Source organism: Lutra lutra, chromosome 3, assembly GCF_902655055.1.
Source record: "Lutra lutra chromosome 3, mLutLut1.2, whole genome shotgun sequence".
In the NCBI taxonomy this organism is placed as follows: domain Eukaryota; kingdom Metazoa; phylum Chordata; class Mammalia; order Carnivora; family Mustelidae; genus Lutra; species Lutra lutra.
Genome location: NC_062280.1, coordinates 94,353,610 through 94,379,712, shown reverse-complemented (window position 1 = coordinate 94,379,712; position 26,103 = coordinate 94,353,610). Strand labels below are relative to the sequence as shown.

At 37.9% G+C, this 26,103-nt stretch overlaps 1 long non-coding RNA gene across 2 annotated transcripts in view; it reads right to left on the bottom strand.

The window, feature by feature from the left end:
- Positions 1-25,249, bottom strand: part of LOC125095915 (uncharacterized) — a 48,949-nt gene extending 23,700 nt beyond the window's left edge. For both annotated transcript variants that reach the window (XR_007126000.1, XR_007126001.1), the window contains exons 1-2: positions 25,195-25,249; positions 11,237-11,484 (exon numbers count right to left, since the gene is read on the bottom strand). This is a non-coding gene — a long non-coding RNA (uncharacterized LOC125095915). The remainder of the gene's footprint in view (positions 1-11,236; positions 11,485-25,194) is intronic.
- Between the last annotated feature and the right edge of the window lie 854 nt (positions 25,250-26,103).

The following is a 26,103-nucleotide window of genomic DNA, read 5'->3' as shown; positions in this document are numbered from 1 at the left end:
AGTGAAGGAGGAGCAGACAGAAAAGCCCATCTCCTAGTCCTCTCCAACAAGAGGTCTATTTGCATAGTTTAAAAGCTGCTGGGTCCAGCTTCCAGTCAGCCTACATCTAAGTGTTGGCCGAGATCCTCCCCTTTGGGCAGTAACAGGTACTGGCAGACCCTCACTTACTAAGAGCCACAAAGAACTAAGTAGGCTGCTTGGACAGTCACAAAGGTCTGACAGACCTGCAGGGTTCATCAAAAGGGCTTATCTGTGCAAAGGCTACAGATTCAAAACAGGTAGAGATGGCTGTTTTATCCAATGGATAGAAACCCAACACATAGTCAAGGAAAATGAAAACAAAAACAAAAACAGAGGAATATGTTCCTAATGAAGAACAAGATAGAACTTCAGAAAAAGACTTAATAAAAACAAAGACAAGTGACTTATATGACAAAGTGTTCACAGTAACAGTCACTGACCCATCTATATGATACCTACCAGAGACTCACTTCAGATCTAAGGACACAGACTGAAAATGGGGAGATGGAGAAAGATATTTCATGCAAGTGGAAAACAAAAGCTGGAATAGCTATGCTTATATCACAGAAAATAGACCTTAAAATGGACTCTAATCAGAGACAACATCATTCCATATTGATAAATGACTCAATACAAAAAGTACATAAAATTTGTAAGTATTTATATACCAACATAGGAGCACCTTAAATCCAGAAAGCAAACATTAACAGACCCAGACCTAAAGGGAGAAATAGTAATACAATAATAGGAGACTTTATTTCCCCACTTTCACAGATCAAAATCAACAAGGGGTGGGACACCTGGGTGGCTCAGTTGGTTAAGCGGCTGCCTTCGGCTCAGGTCATGATCCCACCGTCCTGGGATCGAGTCCCACATCGGGCTCCTTGCTCAGCGGGGAGCCTGCTTCTTCCTCTGCCTCTGCCTACCACTCTGTCTGCCTGTGCTCATGCTCTCTCTCTCTCTAACAAATAAATAAAATCTTTAAAAAAAAAAACAAGGGAAATAGCCTTAAAAAAAAATGTTAGATCTGCAGCATTTTTATTAAGCACACATGCAATATTTTCACACAAAGTATGTATAATACATTTGAGAAGACTAAAATATTAAGCATCTTTTCTAAACAGTGACATGAAACTAGAAAACTACAAGAAAGCTAGAAAATCCTCATATATGTAAAGATTAAACAACATGCTTTGTAAAACCAACAGTGATAATGTTAGTCCACATATTATAATGCTAATACCTACATCAAGAAATAAGAAAGATCTCAGGAAGGAGGCAGAGTAGGAAGATCCTGAGCTCAGCAACTCCCATGGACACACCAAATTAACTAGTGCATGTATTGCACCTCACTCTAAAAACCACCGGAAGGGGGCGCCTGGGTGGCTCAGTGGGTTAAGACTCTGCCTTTGAATCAAGTCATGGTCTCAGGGTCCTGGGATGGAGCCCTGCATCAGGCTCTGCTTGGCAGCGAGACTGTTTCCCCCTCCCTCTCTGCCTACTTGTGATCTCTCTGTCAAATAAATTTAAACACACACACCAAAGACAGGCAGAACAGATTTTCCACAGCTAATGTCTTAAGAACAGAAACACATTGAAAAGGATAGAAATGACAGAGATGTGGTCAGGAACCCCCAGGATGGCTACCTACAAGTGAAAGGGATATCATAAGCATGGAAGAGCACAGGGATCAAGCCCCACCTGGGCATCCCTAGCTGTAGAAAACCAAGTCTCTTCCCTTAAAGAACCAGCACAGAAACAGCAGTTTGAAAATCACTTCCTTTATACATGAAGATTTATTGACTACTTTTAGGACATGTGCCAGAGGGTCAGGGATTTACAGAAGCTTTCTCTAGAAATAGAAGTGCTGGTGGGCATCATTTTTCTTGTCCCCCATCAGCCTAGATAGTCAGATGCTTTTGGGAGCCTGTTCTGACACCATCCATTTATCTTGCCAGCACTGCTTGCCCACCCCATCATTCCCATGTAGACCTGCCCGACTTAACCCACCCACCCTAGCAGTTGCCCTTCCAAAGTGCCTCCTGCCCCACCACACCCAGCAGGCAGACTCAACTCAGACCAGCATCTCCCCAAAAAGGCCCACCACACCCAGAAGGCAGTCTTAGCTGGGACTGATATACCAAAGCTATGCCTGTTCCAGAGAGAAGGAGAGCTGATCCCAACCAGCAGTGCCCTGGCAATAGCTGCATCTGGGACTGAGCTAACCAAGAAAGGGGCAGGCCCTTCCCACCAGTGCTCTCATAGTAGTAGCAGCCAAATATTTCAGACAGTGGGGCTGAGAGCTAGCCCCACCTGATAGCAAGTCTGGAGTGGTTCTACCCAGGCCTCTCAGCTAACAAGGCTGTGTCCAAACCCTACCCACCAGCACATCTACAGAAGCTGCAACTGGGACATTCAGCCAGCTGTGCAGGGGGCAGTTCCTACTAACTAGGGTGGGCACAGCAGTTTCAGCCTACCATTACAGAGAGCTTAGCTGAGGAAGAGCCTCTCCTGCCCCCACCAGCCCACACAAAGCATTTGCAGCAGGGCTTCTCAGCCAACTATTATGGGGACAAACCCTGTCCTGATATTACCACAACACCAGTTGCTGCTCAACCACAAAAAGAGAGCACATACAACCCACACAGGATACATCACTGCATCACCTGGTCCTGGTGACCAGGGAAGACTGTACTATAGAATGTCACTACTTTCAAGACCAGGAGACGTGTTCATCTACCTAATACATAGAAGCAAACAATGACTCAGACAGAATGAGAAGACAAAGGAATATATATGTTCCAAATGAAAGAACCAGAAAAACCACAGAAAAGGAGCTAAATGAAGCAGAGACAAGTAATCAACCTGATTAAGGTTTAAAGTAGTGGCCATAAAGATAATCAAACTTGAAAGAAGAGTGGATAAACTGAGAATTTTAAAAGAGACATAGAAAATAGAAAAAAGAACCAGACCGGACTGAAGAATATAATAACTGAAATGAAAAATACTCTAAGGGAAGCGATAGTAGATTTGAGGATGCAAAAGAATGAATCGACAATCTAGAAGACAGGGTAATTGAAAGCAACCCAGATGAAGAACCAAAAAGTTTTAAAAGGGGTAGGGAAAGTTACCTATGAGATAAACATAATAACATTCACATGATTGGAGTCCTAGAAGGAGGAGAGAGAGAAGCGGACAAAGAAGTTATCTGAAGAAATAGTAGCTGAAAATTTCCCTACATCCAGGTTCAGGAATCAAAGGAAGACCCAAACAAGATAAAACCCAAACAGGTCAACACCAAACTAACACAATTAAAGTAACAAAAATAAAAGATAAGGAAACTTAAAAGCAGCAAGAAAATAGTTACATACAATAAATACCCCATAAGAGTACCAGCTGATTTTTCAGGAGAAATTTTGCAGACTGGAAGAAAGTGGCATGATATATTCAAAGAACTGAAAGGAAAGGAAACAAGTCAAAACAAACAACAAAAAACTTGTAACCAAGAATATTCTACCCAGCAATTATCATTAAATATAGGAGAGAGAGTTTCCCAACAGACAAATGTTAAAGGACTCTATCACCATTAAACCAGTGTTAACGTTTCTTGTGAAGAGACTTCTATAAGTAGAAAAGAAAGGGCCAGAACTAGAAAAAAATTATAAAAGAAAAGAATTTACTGGTTAAAGCAAAAATGCAGTACAGGCAGTAGATTAATTACTTATAAAGCTACTATGAAAGTTAAAACACAAAAGTAATAAATTATATTTACAAAAATAAGTCAAGGGATGCACAAAAAATGTAAAATATGGCATCATATACATGAAAAATGGAGGAAAGTAAAAATTTAGTGCTTTTAGAATGCGTTGGAACATAAATGACTTAATAAAGAATGCTATACATATAGGATGTTATATATGAAACTCATTCTACATAACCAAATATCATAACCAAAAACGTAAAATAAACACACATCCATAAAAATAATAAAGAGATTTGTAACTAAGTACAACACTAAAGAAAGTCATCAAACCACAAGAGGGCAAGAAAAGAGAACTAAAAATATAATCAAAACACAATTACCAAAATGTCAATGAGAACATATGTGTCTGTATTTACGTTAAATGTAAATGGACTAAATGTGCCAATCAAAGGAGATAAAGTGACTGAATGGATAAAAAAATAAGACCCTACTATCTACAGGAGACATACTTGAGACCCAAAGACACATGCAGAATGAAAGTGAATGGACAGGGAAAGATATTCCTTGCAAGTGTAAACAAAAAGAAAGCTGGTGTAGTAATACTTTCATAAGACAAAATAAACTTTAAAACAAAAGCTATGGGTCCCAGTTCCAGTCCAAGATGGAAGACCCTGTGAACTATGCCTATGCCTACGAACTCATAGACACCAAAGCAACCTCTATTTAGAAGGCTACCTAAACAGTTTCTCTATTTAGAGAGAGAGAGAGAGACCACATAGAGAATAGCAAGAGACTGAGACACAGTAACTAAGGAAACCTTCATACCTAATGCTGAAAACTGCAGAGATAGTGTTGAGGGGCTATGAGATGTTTTTTTTGTTTGTTTGTTTGTTTTTTATCTGTGCCTCAGTTTAGACAAAACAAAACACACACACACTACAGTTTAAAAGAGCAACTAGATAGTTCTGGCTCAATGGCAATGAAGGAAGACATTGAACTAACGTCCCCCACAGAACACACCAAATGACAACTATTAATAAGATAATTCCTCCTGAAGAAAAATGGACTGAATTAACAGCCACTAAACAACCAAAGAGAGAATGGCAAATGAATAGCAAGAAATACAGAAACATGGTAACAAAGGAACTCCACTGTGAAGAGCAGTGGGGAAGCATAGTGTTGAGGGACTGGGAACAGATTCCTCTGTCCATGGACATAGAGTAAAAAAAAAAAAAGCCATGGCTTAAAGCAACGAGCATATAAATGAGACAACACGAGAACTACTCTGCCAAGCAACAGAGGAGCTATAGGAATGCTCTCCAGGTAAGACGAACTGGAGAACACCACAGTTTACATTCCCACTCAATCTTAAAGGCCTAGACCAGAACAGAGTCTGGATACCATTTGGACAGATCCTTATGCCATAGCTAGTGGATCTAATCATCAAAGTGATCTTGTAACTTCAGGAATCCCAGGATCTGGAAACCCAGGCCAGTTCCAATCACACCGGGACAAAGACAAAAAAAATCAAAATAAGGTTTAAAGGGACCAAGGAGGTATGGGGTCTGGACAACATAATACACTGGTCCCAATGCTATAACTCACAGGTCTGGTTGTCACAGGAAGCTGCAAATTCAGCAAGCCAAGGGTCTACAAGCCCACATCTGTCCTACCTCTTCTGGGACACACAAAAAAGTGGTGAATTAAAAGGGCCAAGGACGTGTGGAGAGTCTTCATCTCTACCTTAAAAGACCAGACCAGAACAGAGTCCAGATCACAGGGAGCTTGTGACATCAGTGAGCCCAGGGTCCTCAAGACAACATCAGCTGGTGTGGTGCTGGGGCACAGAAAATAAGCCACAGGTTGTCTTTATTTTTGTTCTTCTGGGTTTTTATTTTATTAAATTTTTAAATTTGCTTTTTAATTATTAATTTTACTTTTTTCTATTTTGTCATATTTTAATTTTTGTGCTTTTTGGTTTTGTTTTTCCTTTTTCTATTTTCTCCTTATTACTTTCTTTTTTTTCCCTTATAATTATTTTTCTATGAAAACTAATGATTTAAAAGAGTGGTTAGCATATACAGCAAGGCAGTGAAGGCCACAAAGCACACAGTCTGAATAGGGGACACCATAATCAAAAAGCACTCCTTCATGTTCAGGAAAAGAACCCATTCTGCCTAATCCACAGGAATGAACACAAAGTCAGGCAAAATGGGGAAATAGAAAAATATGCTCCAAAAGAAAGACAAGAATAAATCTCAGAAAAAGAATTAAATAAGACAGAGGCAAGCCATATTCCTGATAAAGAATTTAAAGAAATGAACATAGAGGTACTAGCTGTGCTAGTAAAAAGAATGGAATTTCTCAGTGAGACCTTCAATAAAGAGATAGAAAAATATTAAAATGAACCAGAGTTGAAGAATAACTAAAAATATAAAAACAAAATACAGGGAATCAACAGTAGATTATAGGATTCAGAGAAATGGATCAGCAATCTGGAAGTCAGGGTATGGAAAGCAGACATGATGAACAGTAAAAAGAGGAAAAAAGATTAAGAGATCTCTTGGAAAACATCAGTTAAATAAACATTGACATCATAGGGCTCCCAGAAGAAAAAAAGAGAAAGGTATAGAAAACATATTTGAAGAAATAATAACCAACCTTCCTTAATCTTAAGAAGGAAATAAACTCCAGGTCAAGGAGGCATGGAGAGTTCCAAACATCATGAACCCAGGGAGGTCCACACCAAAACACATAATTAAAATGTCAAAGATTTGGGGGCTCCTGGGTATCTCAGACAGCTAAGTGTCTGACTCTTGATTTCAGCTCGGATCATGATCTCAAGGTTATAGGTTCAAGTCCTGCATCAGGCTCCATGCTCAGCAGAGAGTCAGCTTGAGATTCTCTCAATCTGTCCCTCCCTGCTGCATTCTCTCTCAAAGAACTAAAAAAAATAAAATAAAGTCAAGATTAATGAGAAAGCATCTGTAAGGCAACAAGAGAGAGAGAAAAAGTCACCTGAAAGGGAAATCCTATAAGGCTATGAACTGATTTTTCAGCAGAAATTTTGCAGGCCACAATAAAGTAGCATGATATATTCAAAGTGTTAAAAGGAAAAAATCCCACCAAGAATATTCTACAAAGTGTTAAAAGGAAAAAAACCCACCAAGAATATTCTTCACATCAAGTTTATTATTCAGATTTGACCATGAGATAAAGAGTTTGAGACCAAAACAAACAAAAAAACCCCAGGAGTTTATCACAAGTAAACCAGCCTTCAAAAAAAATGATAAAAGGGCATCTTTTAAGTGGAAGAAATGAAAAGAAAATTACGAATAAAAAGATGTAAAATATAATAACGTATCCATAAAATGTGGAGGAAATAGTAAAAAGGGAAGAGGAGAGGAAAAAGAAAGTGTATTTTTTAAAAGAATGTGTTCCAACTTACATTACCATCAAATTAATATAGATTGCTATTTACTTAGGATGTTATACATGAACTTCATGGTAACCAGAAATTCAAAACCTGTGATAAATTTTATACACACACACACACACACACACACACACACACACACAAATATAACACTATAGAAAATCACAAAGCAAGAAGGAACAAAGGAAGAACTACAAAATAATTTTTTTAAATGGTAACAAATATAAACCTACCAAAACCATTTTAAATGTAAATGGCCTAAATGTTCCAATCAAAAGACATAGGAAAGCAGAATGGATAAAGATGGATATATTACCTATATGAGACTCACCTCAGACTTGAGGACACACTAACTGAAAGTGAAGAGATGGAAAAACATGTGCAGAGGAAATGGAAGTAGAAAATAAAAAGCCAAGGTAGCAATACTTATATCAGACAAAATAGATTTTAAAACAAAGACTATAACAAGAGATGAAAAAGGCATTACAAAATGATAAAGGAATCAATCCAAGAAGATATAACAATTGCAAATATCTAAGCACCCTAATTGGTGCACTTATACATAAAGCAAGTATTAATGGACATAAAGAGAAAAATTGGCAGTCATACATTAATACTTAGGGAATTTAATACCCCACTCACATCAATGGATAGATCATCCAGACAGAAAAATCAATAAGGAAACAATGTCTTTAAGTGACACATTGGACCAGATGGACATAATAGATATATACAGAAATTCCATCCAGAAACAACAGAATATACATCCTTTTCAAGGGCCATGTAATATTCTCCAGAAGAGATCACATATTAGGTCATAAAACAAGCCTCAATAAATTTAAGAAGATTGGAACTAGACCATGCATATTTTCTTATCACAACAGTATGAAACTGGAAATAAATCACAAGAAAAAAAAAAACTGGGAAAAATACAAACGTGGAGACTAAACAACATAATACTAAACAACCAATGGATTAACCAATCAAAGAGGAAATTTAAAGAAAAAAAATTATGGGAAGATAGATGAAATTGAAAAACAGTCCAAAATCTTTGGGACAGAGAAGAAGCAATTCTAACAGAAAAGAATCTAGTAATACAAGCCTACCTCAGCAAATAATAAAAAGCTCAAAACCAATATAAACTTCCATATACAGGAACTAGAAGGAAAAACAAATAAAACCCAAGATAAGCAGAAAAAAAGAAAATAATAATGATCAGAAGTACATGGCATAGAGACTAATAAAACAATAAAGAAAATCAATGAAACCAAGAGCTAGTTTTTGATATGATAAATAAAAGTGACAAACCAAACTCATCCAGAAAAAAATAGAGAAAGGACCCAAATAATTAAAATCAGAAATGAGAAAGATTAAGTTACAACTGACATCAAAGAAGCACACAAGACTGTAAGAGAACACTACAAAAACTATATGCCAACAAATTTGACAACCTAGAAGAAATAGATAAATTCCTGGAAATATACCATCCTTCCAAACCAAACCAAAAACAAATGGAAAATCTCAACAGACTGATTCCAAGTAGCAAAATTAAATAGTATTAAAAGTATCTATAATCAAAAAACTACCAAAAAATAAAAGTCCAGGACCAACAGATTCACAGGGGGAATTCTACCAAACATTTAAAGAAGGATTAATACCTACTCTCCTCAAGAGAGACTATTCCAAAAATAGAAAAGGAAGGAAAGGTTTGAAGTACATTCTATGAGGCCAGCATTACACAATACCAAAACCAGATAAAGACACACAGAAAGAACAAAAGAAAGAAAGAAAGAAAGAAAGAAAGAAAGAAAGAAAGAAAGAAAGGAAACCATAGGCCAATAACCTTGATGAACATAGATGCAAAAATCCTCAATAAAATATTAGCAAACTGAATTCAGCAATACATTAGAGACTATACTATTCACCGCAATTAGGTGGGATTTATTCCAGGGTGCAAGGGTAGCTCAATATTTGCAAATCAATCAATATGATACACCACATCAACAAAATGCAGGATAAAAATCACATTATCATCTCAATAGACACAGGAAGTTTTTGAAAAGATTTAACCTTCATTTATGATAAAAAAAATACTCTCAACAAACTGGGTTTGGAGGGTACATATCTCAACATAATGAAAGACAAATATTAACAACTCACAGTTAACACCACACTCAATGGTAAACTGAAAGCTACCTCTCTAAGGTCAGGAACAAGACAAGAATGTCCATTCTCACCACTTTTATTTAACATCACACTAGAAGTTCTAGCCATAGCAATCAGACAAGAAAATAAATGACAGGCACCAATATTCATAAAGATGTTAAACTGTCACTATTCATAGGTGACATGATACTACATATAGAAAACCCTAAATACTCCACCAAAGGGGGAGGAAAAAAAAAACTACTAGAAGTAATAAATTCAGTAAATTGGAAGGATACAAAATTAATACTCAGAAAGTGGTAGCATTTCTATACACTATTAATGAAGTTGCAAAAAGAGAAGTTTTAAAAATAATGCTATTTACAGTTGTACAAAAAGAATAAAATATCTAGGAATAAACTTAACCAAGGAGGTGAAAGACCTGTACTCATACTCTGAAAACTATAAAACACCAATGGAAGAAATTGAAAAGGACATTAAAAATGGAAAGATATTCCATGCTCATGGATTGGAAGAATGAATATTGTTAAAATGTTCATATTATCCAAAGCATCACCAACTGAATGCAATCCCTACTAAATATCAACATCAGTTCTCACCAGACTAGAATTTAAAAAATCCTAAAATGTATATGGGATTACATAAGACCTTGAATACCCAAAGCAATTCAGAGAAAGAACTACAAAATTGGAGGTATCACAACCCCAGATTCCCAACTATATAACAAAGTTGTAGTAAGCAAAATAGTATGGTACTGGCACAGAAACAGATACAGAGCTGAATGAAATACAATAGAGACTCCAGAAATAAACCATAATTATCTGCTCAATTATAACAAAATAGGCAAGAATATACAATGAAGAAAAGCTGGTCTATTCAACAAATCATGCTGGCATAACTACAGTTACATATAAACGAATGAAACTAGACAACTTTCTAACCCCATATGCAAAAATGAACTAAAAATGAATTAAAGACCTAAATGTGAGATCTGAAACCATAAAAAAATCCTTTAAGAGAGTACAGGCTGTAATTTCTCTGACATCAAAAACATAGCAACATTTTTCTAGATATGTCTTCCAAGGCCTGGGAAACAAAAGCCAAAATAAGCTATGGAGACAGCAAAAAAAAAAAAAAAAAAAAAAAAAAAAAAAAAAAAAAAAGAAAGAAAGAAAGAAAGAAAGAAAAAACCACAAAATTGAGCAAAATGCACAAACATTTGCACAGCAAAGGAAACCACTGACAAAACAAAAAGTTAGCCTAGTGAATGGAGGATAATATTTGTGAAAGATATATCTGATAAGGGATTAATATCCAAAATATATAAAGAATTTATACAACTCAACACCAAAAAACCCAAATAATCCAAACTAAAAATGGGCATAAGACATAAACAAACATTTCTCCTAAGTAAATAATGATCAATAGACACAAATAAAGATGTTCAACATTACTAATCATGAAGAAAATGCAAATCAAAACCACAATGAGACATTACTTAATACCAGATAAAATGACAAAAATAACAAGTGTTGAGGATGTGGAGGAAAAGGAACCCTTGTGAGCTGTCAATGGGAATGTAAATTGGTACAGCCACTGTGGAAAACAGTATGAAGGTACCTCAATTAAAAATATATATATGATCTAATAATTGTAAATGTCCCTCAGAATAATGTATTACTTAAAATAGAACTTATAAGAAATTGTACCAGTCACGCAAGGATGCTTAAATATAACCTTAAGAAAAGCATGTACTACGGAGGCAAGATGGAGGAGGAGTAGCAGACTGAAATGACTGGTAAATCATATATATATGTATGCACTAGAAGTTAGATGACATTTACTAAACATAAAATAGGCAGGAGAGAAATCATGATGAAATGGGACCCAACAGAGAAAGTTGCTCCCACCTTCCACTGGGCCTTCTGGTTGGTCACCTTTAAAGGTCACCATGCACTAGCTGTGTTTGCTGACTCTCTCCCTCATAGGACTGCTCCTTCTTCTGTGTCTTTGGTTTCCCTGGGGAAAAGGCTCCTGATGAGGTCACTCATACATTGGAGAGTGCTGTGGATATATTTGGCTTCTGCTCTCGGGTTCACAAAATCCAGTGAGTGTTGACCCTGATCTCATCTGGTGGTCCCTGAGCTTTTTGAAGTATCTGGGGAGAGAAGACAATGGGCGGGGAACAGGAAGTGAGGAGAGGGCTGTCTGGAAGCACCTCTGTTTGTATTCACTATTGAGGGCTGACCCAGCTCTGGTGCAGTGATAAGGGGACGGTAGAGGCCATGTGCAGAAAGGACACCTGTACAAAGTCAAAACATAATAGGTTTGCAAGAAGACAGAATGGGGTTGTGTCTCAATGCTCTGGTTTATTTCTTAGTAGAGGCTAAAGCACCAGCACCATGGTGGAGACCTGCACTGATTTTTAATAATTAGGAGATACAATGAGACCTTAAGCTGGAAATTTACATAGTGATCTGGCCGCAAGATGATCTACTCACAGTAAAATGGTTAAGATGAGTAAGGTTTACTGTCCCCAGCCCTGGCTGCCTGAGAGCCCAGGCCCTCGGGTACATCTAACCGAGAACCCAAGGACCCAACTTGTAGCTCAAGCCATTAATGAGGTGCAATAAAAAGTGGAGGCTCACAAAAACAGACACATAGATCAATGGAACAGAATAGAGAGCCCAGAAATAGACCCTCAACTCTATGGTCAACTCATCTTCGACAAAGCAGGAAAGAATGTCCAATGGAAAAAAGACAGCTTCCTCAACAAATGGGGTTGGGAAAATTGGACAGCCACATGCACACACCACACAAGAAAATAGGCTCAAAATGGAGGAAGGGCCTAAATGTGAGAAAGGAATCCATCAGAATCCTTGAGGAGAACACAGGCAGCAACCTCTTCGACCTCAGCCGCAGCAACGTCTTCCTAGGAACATCGCCAAAGGCAAGGGAAACAAGGGCAAAAATGAACTATTGGGATTTCTTCAAGATCAAAATCTTTTGCACAACAAAGGAAACAGTTAACAAAACCAAAAGACAACTGACAGAATGGGAGAAGATATCTCCAAACGACATATCAGATAAAGGGCTAGTATCCAAAATCTATAAAGAGCTTTTCAAACTCAACACCTAAAGAACAAATAATCCAATCAAGAAATGGGCAGAGGACATGAATAGACATTTCTGCAAAGAAGACATCCAGATGGCCAACAGACACATGAAAATGTGCTCCACATCACTTGGCATCAGGGAAATACAAATAAAAACCACAATTAGATACCACCTCACACCAGTCAGAATGGCTAAAATGAACAAGTCAGGAAATGACAGATGCTGGTGAGGATGTGGAGAAAGGGGAACCCTCCTACACTGTTGGTGGGAATGCAAGCTGGTGCAAACACTCTGGAAAGTAGCATGGAGATTCCTCAAAAAGTTGAAAATAGAGCTACCCTATGACCCACCAATTGCACTACTGGGTATTTATCCTAAATATACAAACATAGTGATCCGAAGGGGCACATGCACCCAAATGTTTATAGCAGCAATGTCCACAATAGCCAAACTATGAAAAGAACCTAGATGTACATCAACAGATGAATGGATAAAGAAGATGTGGTATATATACACAATAGAATACTATGCAGCCATCAAAAGAAGTGAAATCTTGCCATTTGCAACGACGTGGATGGAACTAGAGGGTATTATGCTTAGCGAAATAAGTCAGTTGGAGAAAGACAATGATCATATGATCTCCCTGATATGAGGAAGTGGAGAGACAATGTTGGGGTTTGGAGGGTAGGAAAAGAATAAATAAGACAAGATGGGATCGGGAGGGAGATAAACCATAAGTGACTCTTAATCTCACAAAACAAACTGAGGGTTGCTGGAGGGAGGGGGTTTGGGAGAGGGGGGTGGGGTTATGGACATTGGGGAGGGTATGTGCTATTGTGAGTGCTGTGAAGTGTGTAAACCTGGCAATTCACAGACCTGTACCCCTGCACCAAAAATACATTATATATTTATTTAAAAAAAAAAAAAAGTGTCACAGGGAAGAGAAAATACAAAAAAAAAAAAAAAATTGGAGGCTCTTACCATTAGGATAAATGATGCAGAAGAGAGAAGTAGTGATACAGAAGACCAAATGACAGGGAATAAAGAAGCCAAGCAAAGGAGAGACAAACAATTACTGGACCATGAGGGAAGAATTTGAGAGATAAGTGATGCCATAAGACAAAAGAATCTTAGAATAATTGGGATTCCAGAAAAAGAAAGAGAAAGAGGGGGGCAGAAGGTATATTGGAGTGAATTATAGTAGAGAATGTCCCTAATATGGCAAAGGGAACAAGCATCAAAATTCAGGAGGCACAGAGAACTCCCCTCAAAATCAATAAAAATAGGTCCACACCCGTCATCTAAGAGTAAAACTTACAAGCCTTAGTGACAAAGAGAAAATCCTGAAAGCAGCTCCGGACAAGAAGTATGTAACATACAATGGTAGAAATATTAGACTGGCATCAGACTTATTCACAGAGACCTGGCAGGCCAGTAAGAACTGGCATGATATATTCAGAGCACTAAATGAGAAAAATATAGACAAGAATATTATACCCAGCTAGGCTATCATTGAAAATAGAAGGAGAAATAAAAAATTCCAGGACAAACAATAATTAAAAGAATTTGCAAACACCAAACCAGCCCTACAGGAAATATTGAAAGGGGTCCTCTAAGCAAAGAGAGAGCCTAAAGTAGTAGATCAGAAAGGAACAGAGACAATGTATAGTAACAGTCACCTTACAGGTAATACAGTTGCACTGAATTCATATCTCTCTATAGTTACCCTGAATGTAAATGAGCTAAATACCCCAATCAAAAGGCACAGTGCATCAGAATGGATTAAAAAACAAAACTTATTGGGGCGCCTGGGTGGCTCAGTCGGTTAAAGCCTCGCCTTCGGCTCGGGTCATGATTCCAGGGTCCTGGGATTGAGCCCCACATCAGGCTCTCTGCTCGGCAGGGAGCCTGCTTCCTCCTCTCTCTCTCTCTCTCTGCCTGCCTCTCTGCCTACTTGTGATCTCTGTCAAATTAATAAATTCTTAAAAAAAAAAAACTTATCATTATACTGTCAACAAGAAACTCATTTTCAACCCAAAGACACTTCCAGATTTAAAGTGAGGGGGTGGAAAACAATTTATCATGCTAATGGACATCAAAAGAAGGCTGGGGTGGCAATCCTTACATGAGATAAATTAGATTTTAAGACAAAGACTATAATAAGAGATGAGGAAGGACACTATATCATACTCAAAGGGTCTGTCCAACAAGAAGATCTAACAATTTTAAATATCTATGCCCCTAACATGGGAGCAGCCAACTACATAAACCAATTAACAACAAAATCAAAGAAACACATTGACAATAATACAATAATAGTAGGGGACTTTCACACCCCCTCACTGAAATGGACAGATCATCCAAGCAAAAGATCAACAAGAAAATAAAGGCATTGAATGACACACTGGACCAGATGGACATCACAGATCTATTCAGAACATTCCATCCCAAAGCAACAGAATACACATTCTTCTCTAGTGCACATGGAACATTCTCCAGAATAGATCGCATCCTGGGTCACAAATCAGGTTTCAACCAGTACCAAAAGATTGGGATCATGCCCTGTATATTTTCAGACCACAATGCTCTGAAGCTAGAATTCAAGCACAAGAGGAGAGTTGGAAAGAACTCAAATAATTGGAGGCTAAAGAGATTCCTTCTAAAGAATGAATGGGTCAACTAGGAAATTAAAGAGGAATTGAAAAATTCATGGAAACTAATGAAAATGAAAACACAACTGTTCAAAATCTGTGGGACATAGCAAAGGTGGTCCTGAAAAGAGAGTATATAGTGATGGAAGCCTTTCTTAAAGAAACAAGAAAGGTCTAAAGTACACAACCTAACCCTACACCTAAAGGAGCTGGAGAAAGAACAGTAAAGAAAGCCTAAACCCAGCAGTAGAAGAGAAATCATAAAGATCAGAGCAGAAATCAATGAAATAGAAACCAAAGAACAGTAGAACAGATTAACGAAACTAAGAGCTGGTTCTTTGAAAGAATTAATAAGATTGATAAACTCCTGGCCAGACTTATCAAAAAGAAAAGAGAAAGGGCCCAAATAAATAAAATCATGAATGAAAGAGGAGAGATCACAACCAACACCAAAGAAATACAAGCAAGTATAAGAACATATTATGAGCAACTATATGCCAGTAAATTTGACAATCTGGAAGAAATGGATACATTCCTAGAGATGTATAAACTACCAAAACTGAACAAGGAAGACACAGAAAGCCTGAACAGACCCATCACCAGTAAGGAGATTGAAACAGTCATCAAAAAATCTCCCAACAAATAGGAGCCCAGGGCCAGAAGTCTTCTCAGGGGAATTCTACCAAGCATTTAAAGAAGAATTAATACTTATTCTACTGAAACTGTTAAAAAAAAAAAAAAACAAAACAGAAATGTAGGGAAAACTTCCAAACTCAATTTATGAGGCCAGCATTACCTTGATTCCCAAAACCAGACAAAGACCCCACCAAAAAGGAGAATTATAGACCAATATCATTGATGAACACAGATGTGAAAATTCTCACCAAAATACTAGCCAATAGGATCCAATAGTACATTAAAAGGATTATTCACCACGACCAAGTGGGATTTATTCCAGGGCTGCAAGATTGGTTCAACATCTGCAAATCAATCAATGTGATATAATACATTAATAAAAGAACAAGAAACCATATGATACTCTCAACAGATGCTGAAAAAGGATTTGACAAAGTACAGCATCCTTTCTTGATCAAAACTCTCTAAAGTGTAAGGATAGAAGGTACATACCTCAATATCATCAAAGCCATCTATGAAAAGCCCACAGTGAATATCATTCTCAATGGGGAAAAACTGAGAGCTTTTTCCCTAAGATGAGGAACACAGCAGGGATGTCCACTATCACCACTGCTATTCAACATAGTACAAGAAGTCATAGCCTCAGCAAATCAGACAACAAAAAGAAATAAAAGGCATCCAAATAAGCAAAGAAGAAGTCAAACTCTCACTCTTTGCAGATGATATAATTCTTTATGTGGAAAACCCAAAGACCCAAAATTGCTAGAACTCATATAAGAATTCAGTAAAGTGTCAGGATGTAAAATTGATGCACAGAAATCAGTTGCATTTCTCTACACCAACAGCAAGACAGAAGAAAGAGAAATTAAGGAGTCAATCCCATTTACAATTTCACCCAAAATCATAAGATACCTAGGAATAAACCTAACCAAAGAGGCAAAGAATCTGTACTCAGAAAACTATAAAGTACTCATGAAAGAAATTGAGGAAGACACAAAGAAATGTAAAAAGGTTCCATGCTCATGGACTGTAAGAACAAATATTGTGAAAATGTCTAGGCTACCTAAAGCAATCTGCACATTTCGTGCAATCCCTATCAAAATACCATCAATTTTTTTCAATGAAATGGAACAAATAATTCTAAAATTTATATGGAACCAGAAAAGACCCTGAATAGCCAGAGGAATGTTGGAAAAGAAAGCCAAGGTTGGTGGCATCACAATTTCAGACTCCAAGCTCTATTACAAAGCTGTAATCATCAAGACAGTATGGTACTGAAACAAAAACAGACACATAGATCAGTGGAACAGAAGAGAGAGCCCAGAAATGGACCCTCGACTCTATGGTCAACTAACCTTTGACAAAGCAGAAAAGATTGTCCAATGGAAAAAAGACAGTCTCTTCAACAAATGGTGTTGGGAAAATTGGACAGCCACACGCAGAAGAATGAAACTGGACCATTTCCTTAAACCACACATAAAAATAGACTCACAATGGTTGAAAGACCTCAATATGAGACAGGAATCCATCAAAATCCTGAAGACAATACAGGCAGCAACCTCTTTTCATTTTATTTATTTATTTATTTGACAGACAGAGATCACAAGTAGGCAGAGAGGTGGGTGGGGGGGAAGGGAGAGGGGAAGCAGGCTCCCTGCCAAGCAGAGAGCCTGATGTGGGGCTCAATCCTAAGAACCTGAGATCATGACCTGAGCTGAAGGCAGAACCTTAACCCACTGAGCCACCCAGGCATCCCAGCAGCAACCTCTTTGACCTCAGCTGCAGTAAGTTCTTCCTAGACATATCACCAAAGGCAAGGGAAGCAAGGGCATAAATGAACAATTGGGACTTCATCAAGATCAAAAGCTTTTGCACAGCAAAGGAAACAGTCAAGAAAACCAAAAGACAACTAACAGAATTGGAGAAGATTAGCAAATGACATGTCAGGTAAAGGGCTAATATCCAAAATCTACAAAGAACTTATCAAACTCAACACCTGAAGAACAAATAATCCAATTGAGAAATGGGCAGAGGACATGAACAGATATTTCTGCAAAGAAGACATACAGATGGTCAACAGACACATGAAAAAGTGCTCAACATCACTCAGCTTCAGGGAAATACAAATCAAAACCACAATTTTGGTTAAAGAATGGCTAAAATTAACAAGTCAGGAGACGATAGATGTTGGAGAGGATGCGGAGAAAGGGGAACCCTCCTACACTGTTGGTGGGAATGCAAGCTGGTGCAGCCACTCTGGAAAACAGCATGGAGGTTCCTCAAAAAGTTGATAATAGAGCTACCCTGGCTATATTGGCCCAGCAATCATGCTACTGGGTATTTATCCTAAAGATATAAATGTAGTGATCTGAAGGAGCACATGCACCCAAATGTTTATAGCAGCAATGTCCACAATAGCCAAACTATGGAAAGAACCTAGATGTCCATCAACAGATGAATGGCTAAAGAAGATGGGGTATATATATACAATAAAATACTAAGCAGCCATCAGAAGAAATGAAATCTTGCCATTTGCAATGATGTGGATAGAACTAGATGGTATTATGCTGAGCAAAATATGTCAATCAGAGAAAGACATCATATGATCTCCCTGATATGAGGAATTTGAGAAGCAGAGTGGGGAGCGTGGGGTGTAGGAAAGGAAAAAATGAAACAAGATGAGATCAGGAGGGAGACGCACCACAAGAGACTCTTAATCTCACAAAACAAACTGAGGGTTGCTGGGGGAAGGGGGTGGGGTGTAGAGAGGGTGGTTGGGTTATGGACACTGGGGGGGTGTGTGTGATATGGTAAGTGCTGTGAAGTGTGTAAGCCTGACGATTCACAGACCTGTACCCCTGGGGCAAATAATACATTATATGGTAATAAAAATAATTAAAAAAAAAGAAAAAAGAAAAAAATGTATTAGCAATAGGCCTCTTGGGGAGAGGACGATATATGTCCTTGAAGCTGAGCAGCTGGGAATACCTGGCCTGCTCAGGGTGGAACACCACCAGATTCTTTTTTCTGTTATCACCCCTTCTCCAGAGACCACCTGTGATTAATTAGATGATCCCTTTGAATGTGGTTGCTCAACTATAAATTCTATACTACTTGACCAGACATATCCTGCCTTTCTTCTTGCTTATCTATAAAACTTATAATCAGTGTATAACTCCTATTCCTTCTTGTTTATCTACAAGGCACATAATTGATGTATAGCCTTCTTTGGCTCCTTTGTTGATTACTGTCTAACTAGCCAATAAATATGAGACTGAGGATTTGTTCAGGGCAACAGTCTTTTCTACTGTCGACCCCTGCTCCCTCTCTCTTGCAGCTGACTTGCTTGTGCCTCATTCTTCTGCTGTGTGCTATCAGGAAGCAGCAAATAATTCTACTACTGGGTATTACCCAAAGAAAATGAAAACATAATTTCTAAAAGATATACATATCTCTATGTTTATTGCACTATTATTTACAATAGCAAAGATATGGAAGTAACCTAAGTGTCCATCAATAGGTGAATGGATAAGGAAAAATATGTTGTGTACATGTATGGATATACATACACACATATACATACAATGGAATATTAGGCATCTATTTACAAAAAGAATATTGCCTCATTTGAGATAACGTGGATGGACCTAGAGGGTATTATGCTAAGTGAAGTAAATCAGACAGAGAAAAACAGATACCATATGATTCTACTCATAAAAAGATTTAAAAAAATAAACAAAAAGCAGAACAAACCTATCAATACAGAAAACAAACTCCTTGGGTTGTGCAAAAGGGTGGCGAGGAGTGGGAGATATAGGCTTCTAGTTATGATATAAGTCACAGGAATAAAAGGCAGAACATAAAGAATACAGCCAGTGATATTGTAATAGTATAGCTACACTTGTGGTAACTTATCATATCACAAAGTTGTACACCTAAAACTAATATAACACTGTCAACTATGTTTAAAAGACAGAGAGAGAGCACGTGAGACAAATGAGTGCAACAATGCTCTACTGGAATATAAAGAAACTGGCCAAAAAAGAAAAAAGAAAAGAAAAGAGAATATAAAAGGAAAGAAGAAAGGAAAGAGGAACAGAAAGAGAAAGGAAAGGAAAGGAATAGAAAGGAAAGGAAAGGAAGGGAAAGGAAAAGGAAAGGAAAAAGAAAACAGCCAAATGGCAAGAGAGCTACTGGAATTCTCCCCAGGACTGAGAAGCTGTCTGTCACCATGGTTTATGTTTCCCTTGAACTTGGTAGCATGGACAGAAACAGGATCCAGGTATCCTAGTTAGCTTACCATCTCAGCAAGCCCTGGGCCTCTAGCCCACACCAGTCCCAGCTATCCCACCAAGGTGTCCCCAGTGCAATGCAAACTGAGACATCAGAGTCAGCACTAACTATAACTCCAACTGTAGTGCTAAGGTGACACAGAATCAAAGTACCGCAGAACACTCCAATCCCTCACCACTTAGGCCGGACAGCTTGCTCACACCCCTGGTGCAGAGCCAACTCATTCTTCACAGATGCCTCTCCAAGGTGCTCTGTGCAAGAACACACCAGCTTGCACTCTCTGCTTTAGCTATCCTCCCAGAGTACTCGCAGTGAAGATAGTAGCAAGACACTCTGGTTTTATCCACTTCATCTACAGCTATGCTGCCAGGGCAACCCTGCATGGAACACTGCTGACACCCCAGCCCATGCCCTACCTTGGCTACAATGTCTCTGCTAGAGTGCCTTCTGCAGAGAAAACCCTATAACCATGTTAATCCATATCCACTTCAGTTCTGCTCATCCATCAGGGGAAGTCCCATGGAATGCCCCAGGAACCTTAGCTCATAACAATTACCAAAGCCCAACATACACACAATTTATACTGGGGATGACCAACATGCAGGACCACTTTTTCAAGTTTAGAGGAAATAATTTTTCTGCCTAATTCATAGAAGCAAACAGAAAAAGTCAATCAAAATGAGGAGACAGAGGAATATGCTCCAAATTAAAAACATTGGTGGGCGGGGGGTTGAGGGAGAGAAAAAAGAAAAGAAACAGACTATAAGCAACATGTCTGATAAAAAGATTTAAGGTAATGATCATAAAGATGTTTACTGCATTGGAGAGAAGAGTGGTAGAACTCAGACCTTCAACAGAGAGAGAAACACACACACACACACACACACACACACACACACACACACACACACACACCAGAGTTGAAGAATAAAGTAAAAAATTAAAATATACTACAAGGAAACAACAGAAGACCAGTGAATGCAGAAGGACAGATGGACAATTGGAATAACAGTGTAATGAAAAGTAACAAAGCTGAATAGCAAGAAGGAATGAGACTTTAAAAAATGAGGGTAGGTTAAGGAATCTTTTTTACAACATCAAACAAAAAACACTCATATTATAGCATCCCAGGAAGAGAAAAGAGAAAGAAGGGGGAAGAAAATTAATTTAAAGAATCAAAATCTGAAAACTTCTGTAAACTGCAGAAGAAAATAGACATCCAGGCTCAGGATTCACAAAGAGTTCCAAAGCAATGAACCCAAGGAGGGTCACATCAAGACACATAATTAAAATGTCAAAGATTAAAGATAAACAGAATTTTAAAAGCAGCAAAGGTGAAGCAAAAAGTTATATACAAGAAAATCCCTATAACTATCAGCTGATTTTTCCTTTGCAGACCTGAAAGGGATTATGTGATATATTCACAGTAATGAAAGGAAAAAAATCTACAACTCTTGCATATTGTGCTTTAAAGAGAGAAAAATAGTTCCCCAGATAAGTAATAGATTAAGAGTCAATCACCAATTGAACCATACAATAACTGCTAACAGGATTGCTTTAAGTGGAAAAAGAGAAGGAATATTCAGAAGAAAATTATAAAACAAAAGATGTAAAATATGACAAGATTTACATAAAATGTAAAGGGGGAAGTAAAAAAAAGAAGTCATTTTAGAATGTGTTTGAATTTAAGTGACCATCTACTTAAGTAGACTAATATATACTTGGGTTGTTAATATACAAACCTTATGATAACCGCAAATCCAATACCCATTACAGATGCACAAAAAAGTAAAAGGAAGCCAAGCGTAACGCTACAGAAAGTCATCAACCACAAGGAAAGAGATGAGAAAAAAACAACAAAGAACTACAAAAACAGTGAGAAAACAATTAATAAAATGGCAGTAAGAATATACTTATTAATAACTACTTTAAATGTAAATAATCTAAATGCTCCATTAAGAAGAGAAAGGTAGAGGGGCGCCTGGGTGGTTCAGTGGGTTAAGCCGCTGCCTTCAGCTCAGGTCATGATCTCAGGGTCCTGGGATCGAGTACCGCATCGGGCTCTCTGCTCAGCAGGGAGCCTGCTTCCCTCTCTCTCTCTCTCTTTCTCTGCCTGCTTCTCTGTCTACTTGTGATCTCTGTCAGGTGAACAAATAAAAATCTTTAAAAAAAAAAGAAGAGAAAGGTAGCAGAGAGGATTAAAAACAACAAAAACAAAATCCATTTATATGCTACCTCAAAGAGACTCACTTAAGACCCAACACACATATAGATTCAAAGTAAAAGGAGGAAAAAAGATATCCCATGCTGGGGCGCCTGGGTGGTTCAGTGGGTTAAGCCTCTGCCTTCGGCTAGGGTCGTGATCTCGGGGTCCTGGGATCGAGCCCCGCGTCAGGCTCTCTGCTCAACAGAGAGTCTGCTTCCCCCTCTCTCTCTGCCTGCCTCTCTGCCTACTTGTGATCTCTCTCTGTTGAGTAAATAAATAAAATCTTAAAAAAAAATAGATATTCCACACAAATAGGATAGCAATACTTGTATCAGACAAAATAGACTTTATAACAAAGACTTCAGTAAGAGATAAAAATGGGCATTAGATCATGATAAAGGGATCAATTCAAAATTGGAATGTAACAATTGTGAATATCCATATTAAATACATAAACATTAACAGACGAAAGGAGAAATTAAGAATAATAAAATACACCCCATTTACATGAATGAATAGATCATCCAGACAGGAAATCAATAAGGAAATACTGGTGGTTTTGAGTGATACAGTCAGCCAGATGAACTTACAAGATGTATATAGAACATTCCATCCAAAACCACAGAATACACACTGTTTTCAAGTGTACTTGGAACATTCTCCAAGATAGATCACATGTTCAACCATAAAAAAAGTCTCAATAAATTTAAGATTGAAATAATATCCTACATCTTTTCTAACCATAATAACATGAAACTAGAAATCAATTACAATTAAAAAAAAAAAAAAAACCTCAAAACCACACAAACCCATGTAACCAAACAACATACTACTAAACAACCAATGGGTCAACAAGAAAAATCAGAGGAAATGAAAAATATACATGGAAACAAATGAAAATGAGAAGACAATGGTTCCAAATCTTTTGGACACACTGAAAGCAATACTAAGAAGAAAATACCTTGTGATACATGCCTACATCAAGAAATAAGAACAAGGTCAAATAAACCATCTATCCTTATAACAAAGAGAATAGAAAAAGAACAAACTTCATTCAGAATTATAAGGAAGAAAATCATAAAGGTCAGAAATAAAATGAAATTTAAAAACACAAAAAGATCATAAAACTAGAAGCTAGTTTTTTTAAAAAGATAAGTTAATAAACCTGGCCAGACCTATAAAGAAAAAAAAGACAGGGACACAAAAAAGAGACAAAATAGGATACCACTACAGAAATACAAAGGATTATAAAAGAATACTATAAAAATTACATGCCAACAAATTATTGGCCAACCTATAAGAAATGGATCAGTTCCTAGAAACACACGATATTCTAAAAACAATCAGGAGGGGGAAATTTGAATGAACCAATTACCAGTATCAAAATGGAATCAGTAATCAAAAAAATTCCAATAAACAACAGTTCAGGACCAGATGGACTCACAAGTATATTCTACCAAACATTTAAAAAGAATTACTACTGATCTCAAACTATTCTACAAAATAAAAGAGGAAGGAAGACTTCCAAATACACTCTATGAAGCCAGCATTACCCCGATACCAAAACCAGACAAAGACACTGCAAAAGAAAACTATAGCTTAATATCCCTAATGAACATAGATGCAAAAATCCTCAATGAAATACAAGCAAACTGCATTCAACAATACATTCACCATGATCAAGTGGGATTTATTTTGGGGATGCAAGAATGGTTCAACATTCCCAATTCAATCAAGTGATACACCACATCAACAAAAGGAATGATAAAAATCATATATCATCTCAATAAACACAGAAGAAACGTCTGACAAAATTTAGCATCAATTTACAATAAAAATTCTCAACAAAGTGGGTTTAGAGGGATCACACCCAAGCAAAATAAGGCCATCTATGACAACCTTACAGCTAACACCATACTCAATGATAAAAATCTGAGAGTTCTTCCTTTAAGATAAGGAAGAAGACAAGATGTCCCCTCTTGCCATTATTATTCAACATAGTACTATAGTCCCAGCTACATCAGGCAAGGAAATAAAAGGGATCCATAGAGATAAGGAAGAAGTTAAACCATCACTACCTTCAGAATAAATGCTACCCTTCATAGAAAATCCAAAAAACTCTAAAACTCAGAAAAAATAAATTCAGTAAAGTTGAGGGATACAAAATTAATACATCAAAATTTGTTGCATTTCTATATATTAATAATGAAGTACAAGGAAAAATTAAGAAAACCATCCTATTTACAATTGCACCAAAAATAATACCTAGAAATAAACCTAACCAAGAAGGTGAAAGACCTATAATTTGAAAACTATAAAATACTGAAGAAAATAATTAAGAATGACACACAAAAGACTGAAAAAAATTCCATGCTCATAGAAAAAATTAACATTGTTGGCCCAACTCCTCCTGGCATGACTTTCCTGGTGCCCCTTCTCCTGAGCCCTGAAACTTCGCCGATTTTAAGACATATGTTTAAGAAATATAGACTATGAGGAGTCAAGATGGCGGAGAAGTAGCAGGCTGAGACTACTTCAGGTAGTGGGAGATCAGCTAGATAGCCTATCTAAAGATTGCAAACACCTACAAATCCAACGGGAGATCGAAGAGAAGAAGAACAGCAACTCTAGAAACAGAAAATCAACCACTTTCTGAAAGGTAGGACTGGCGGAGAAGTGAATCCAAAGCGACGGGAAGATAGACCGCGGGGGGAAGGGGCCGGCTCCCGGCAAGCGGCGGAGCAACAGAGCACAAAATCAGGACTTTTAAAAGTCTGTTCCGCTGAGGGACATCGCTCCAGAGGCTTAACCAGGGTGAAGCCCACGCAGGGTCAGCGTGGCCTCAGGTCCCACAGGGTCACAGAAGGATCAGGGGTGTCTGAGTGTCGCAGAGCTTACAGGTATTAGAACAGGGAAGCGGGCTACAGAGACAGAGCCGAGGAGTGAGCTCTAAGCTTGGGGTTACCTTGAACCGGTCGCAGGCTCGGTCAGCTCAGAGCGCGGCTGGAGGCCAGGTGGACGAGAGTAATTGGATGCTGTTCTCTGAGGGCGCACTGAGGAGTGGGGCCCCGGGCTCTCGGCTCTTCCGGGGCGGAGACTGGGAGGCCACCATCTTCATTCCCGCCCTCCGGAACTCTATGGAAAGTGCTCAGGGAACAAAAGCTCCCGAAAGCAAACCCTAGCAGATTACTCAGCCCGGCCCTGGGTAAGGGCAGTGCAACTCCGCCTGGGGCAAAGATACTTGAGAATTACTACAACAGGCCCCTCCCCCAGAAGAACAACAAGAAACCCAGCCAGGACCAAGTTCACCTACCAAGGAGTGCAGTTTCAATACCAAGGAGAGCAGCGAAATTCCAGAGGAGGAGAAAGCAAACCATGGAACTCATGTCTTTCTCCCCATGATTCTTTAGCCGTGCAGTTAGTTTAATTTTTTTTTCAATTTTTTTTTTCTCTTCTTCGGCAAAATTTTTTTAACTTTTACCCTTTTCTTTTTTAACGTTTTTTAACTAGTTTATCTAATATATATATATACATATATTTTTCCGTTTTCTATTTTTTCTTTATTGGTTTTCTTTTTTTAATTGTTTCTTTTTTTTTTTTTTTTCTTTCTGAACCTCTTTTTATCCCCTTTCTCCCTCCTCACGATTTGGGATCTCTTCTGATCTGGCTAAAGCATAATTTCCTGGGGTTGTTGCCACCCTTTTAGTATTTTACTTGCTCTTTCATATACTCTTACCTGGACAAAATGACAAGGCAGAAAAATTCACCACAAAAAAAAGAACAAGAGGCAGTACCAAAGGCTAGGGACCTAATCAATACAGACATTGGTAATATGTCAGATCTAGAGTTCAGAATGACGATTCTCAAGGTTCTA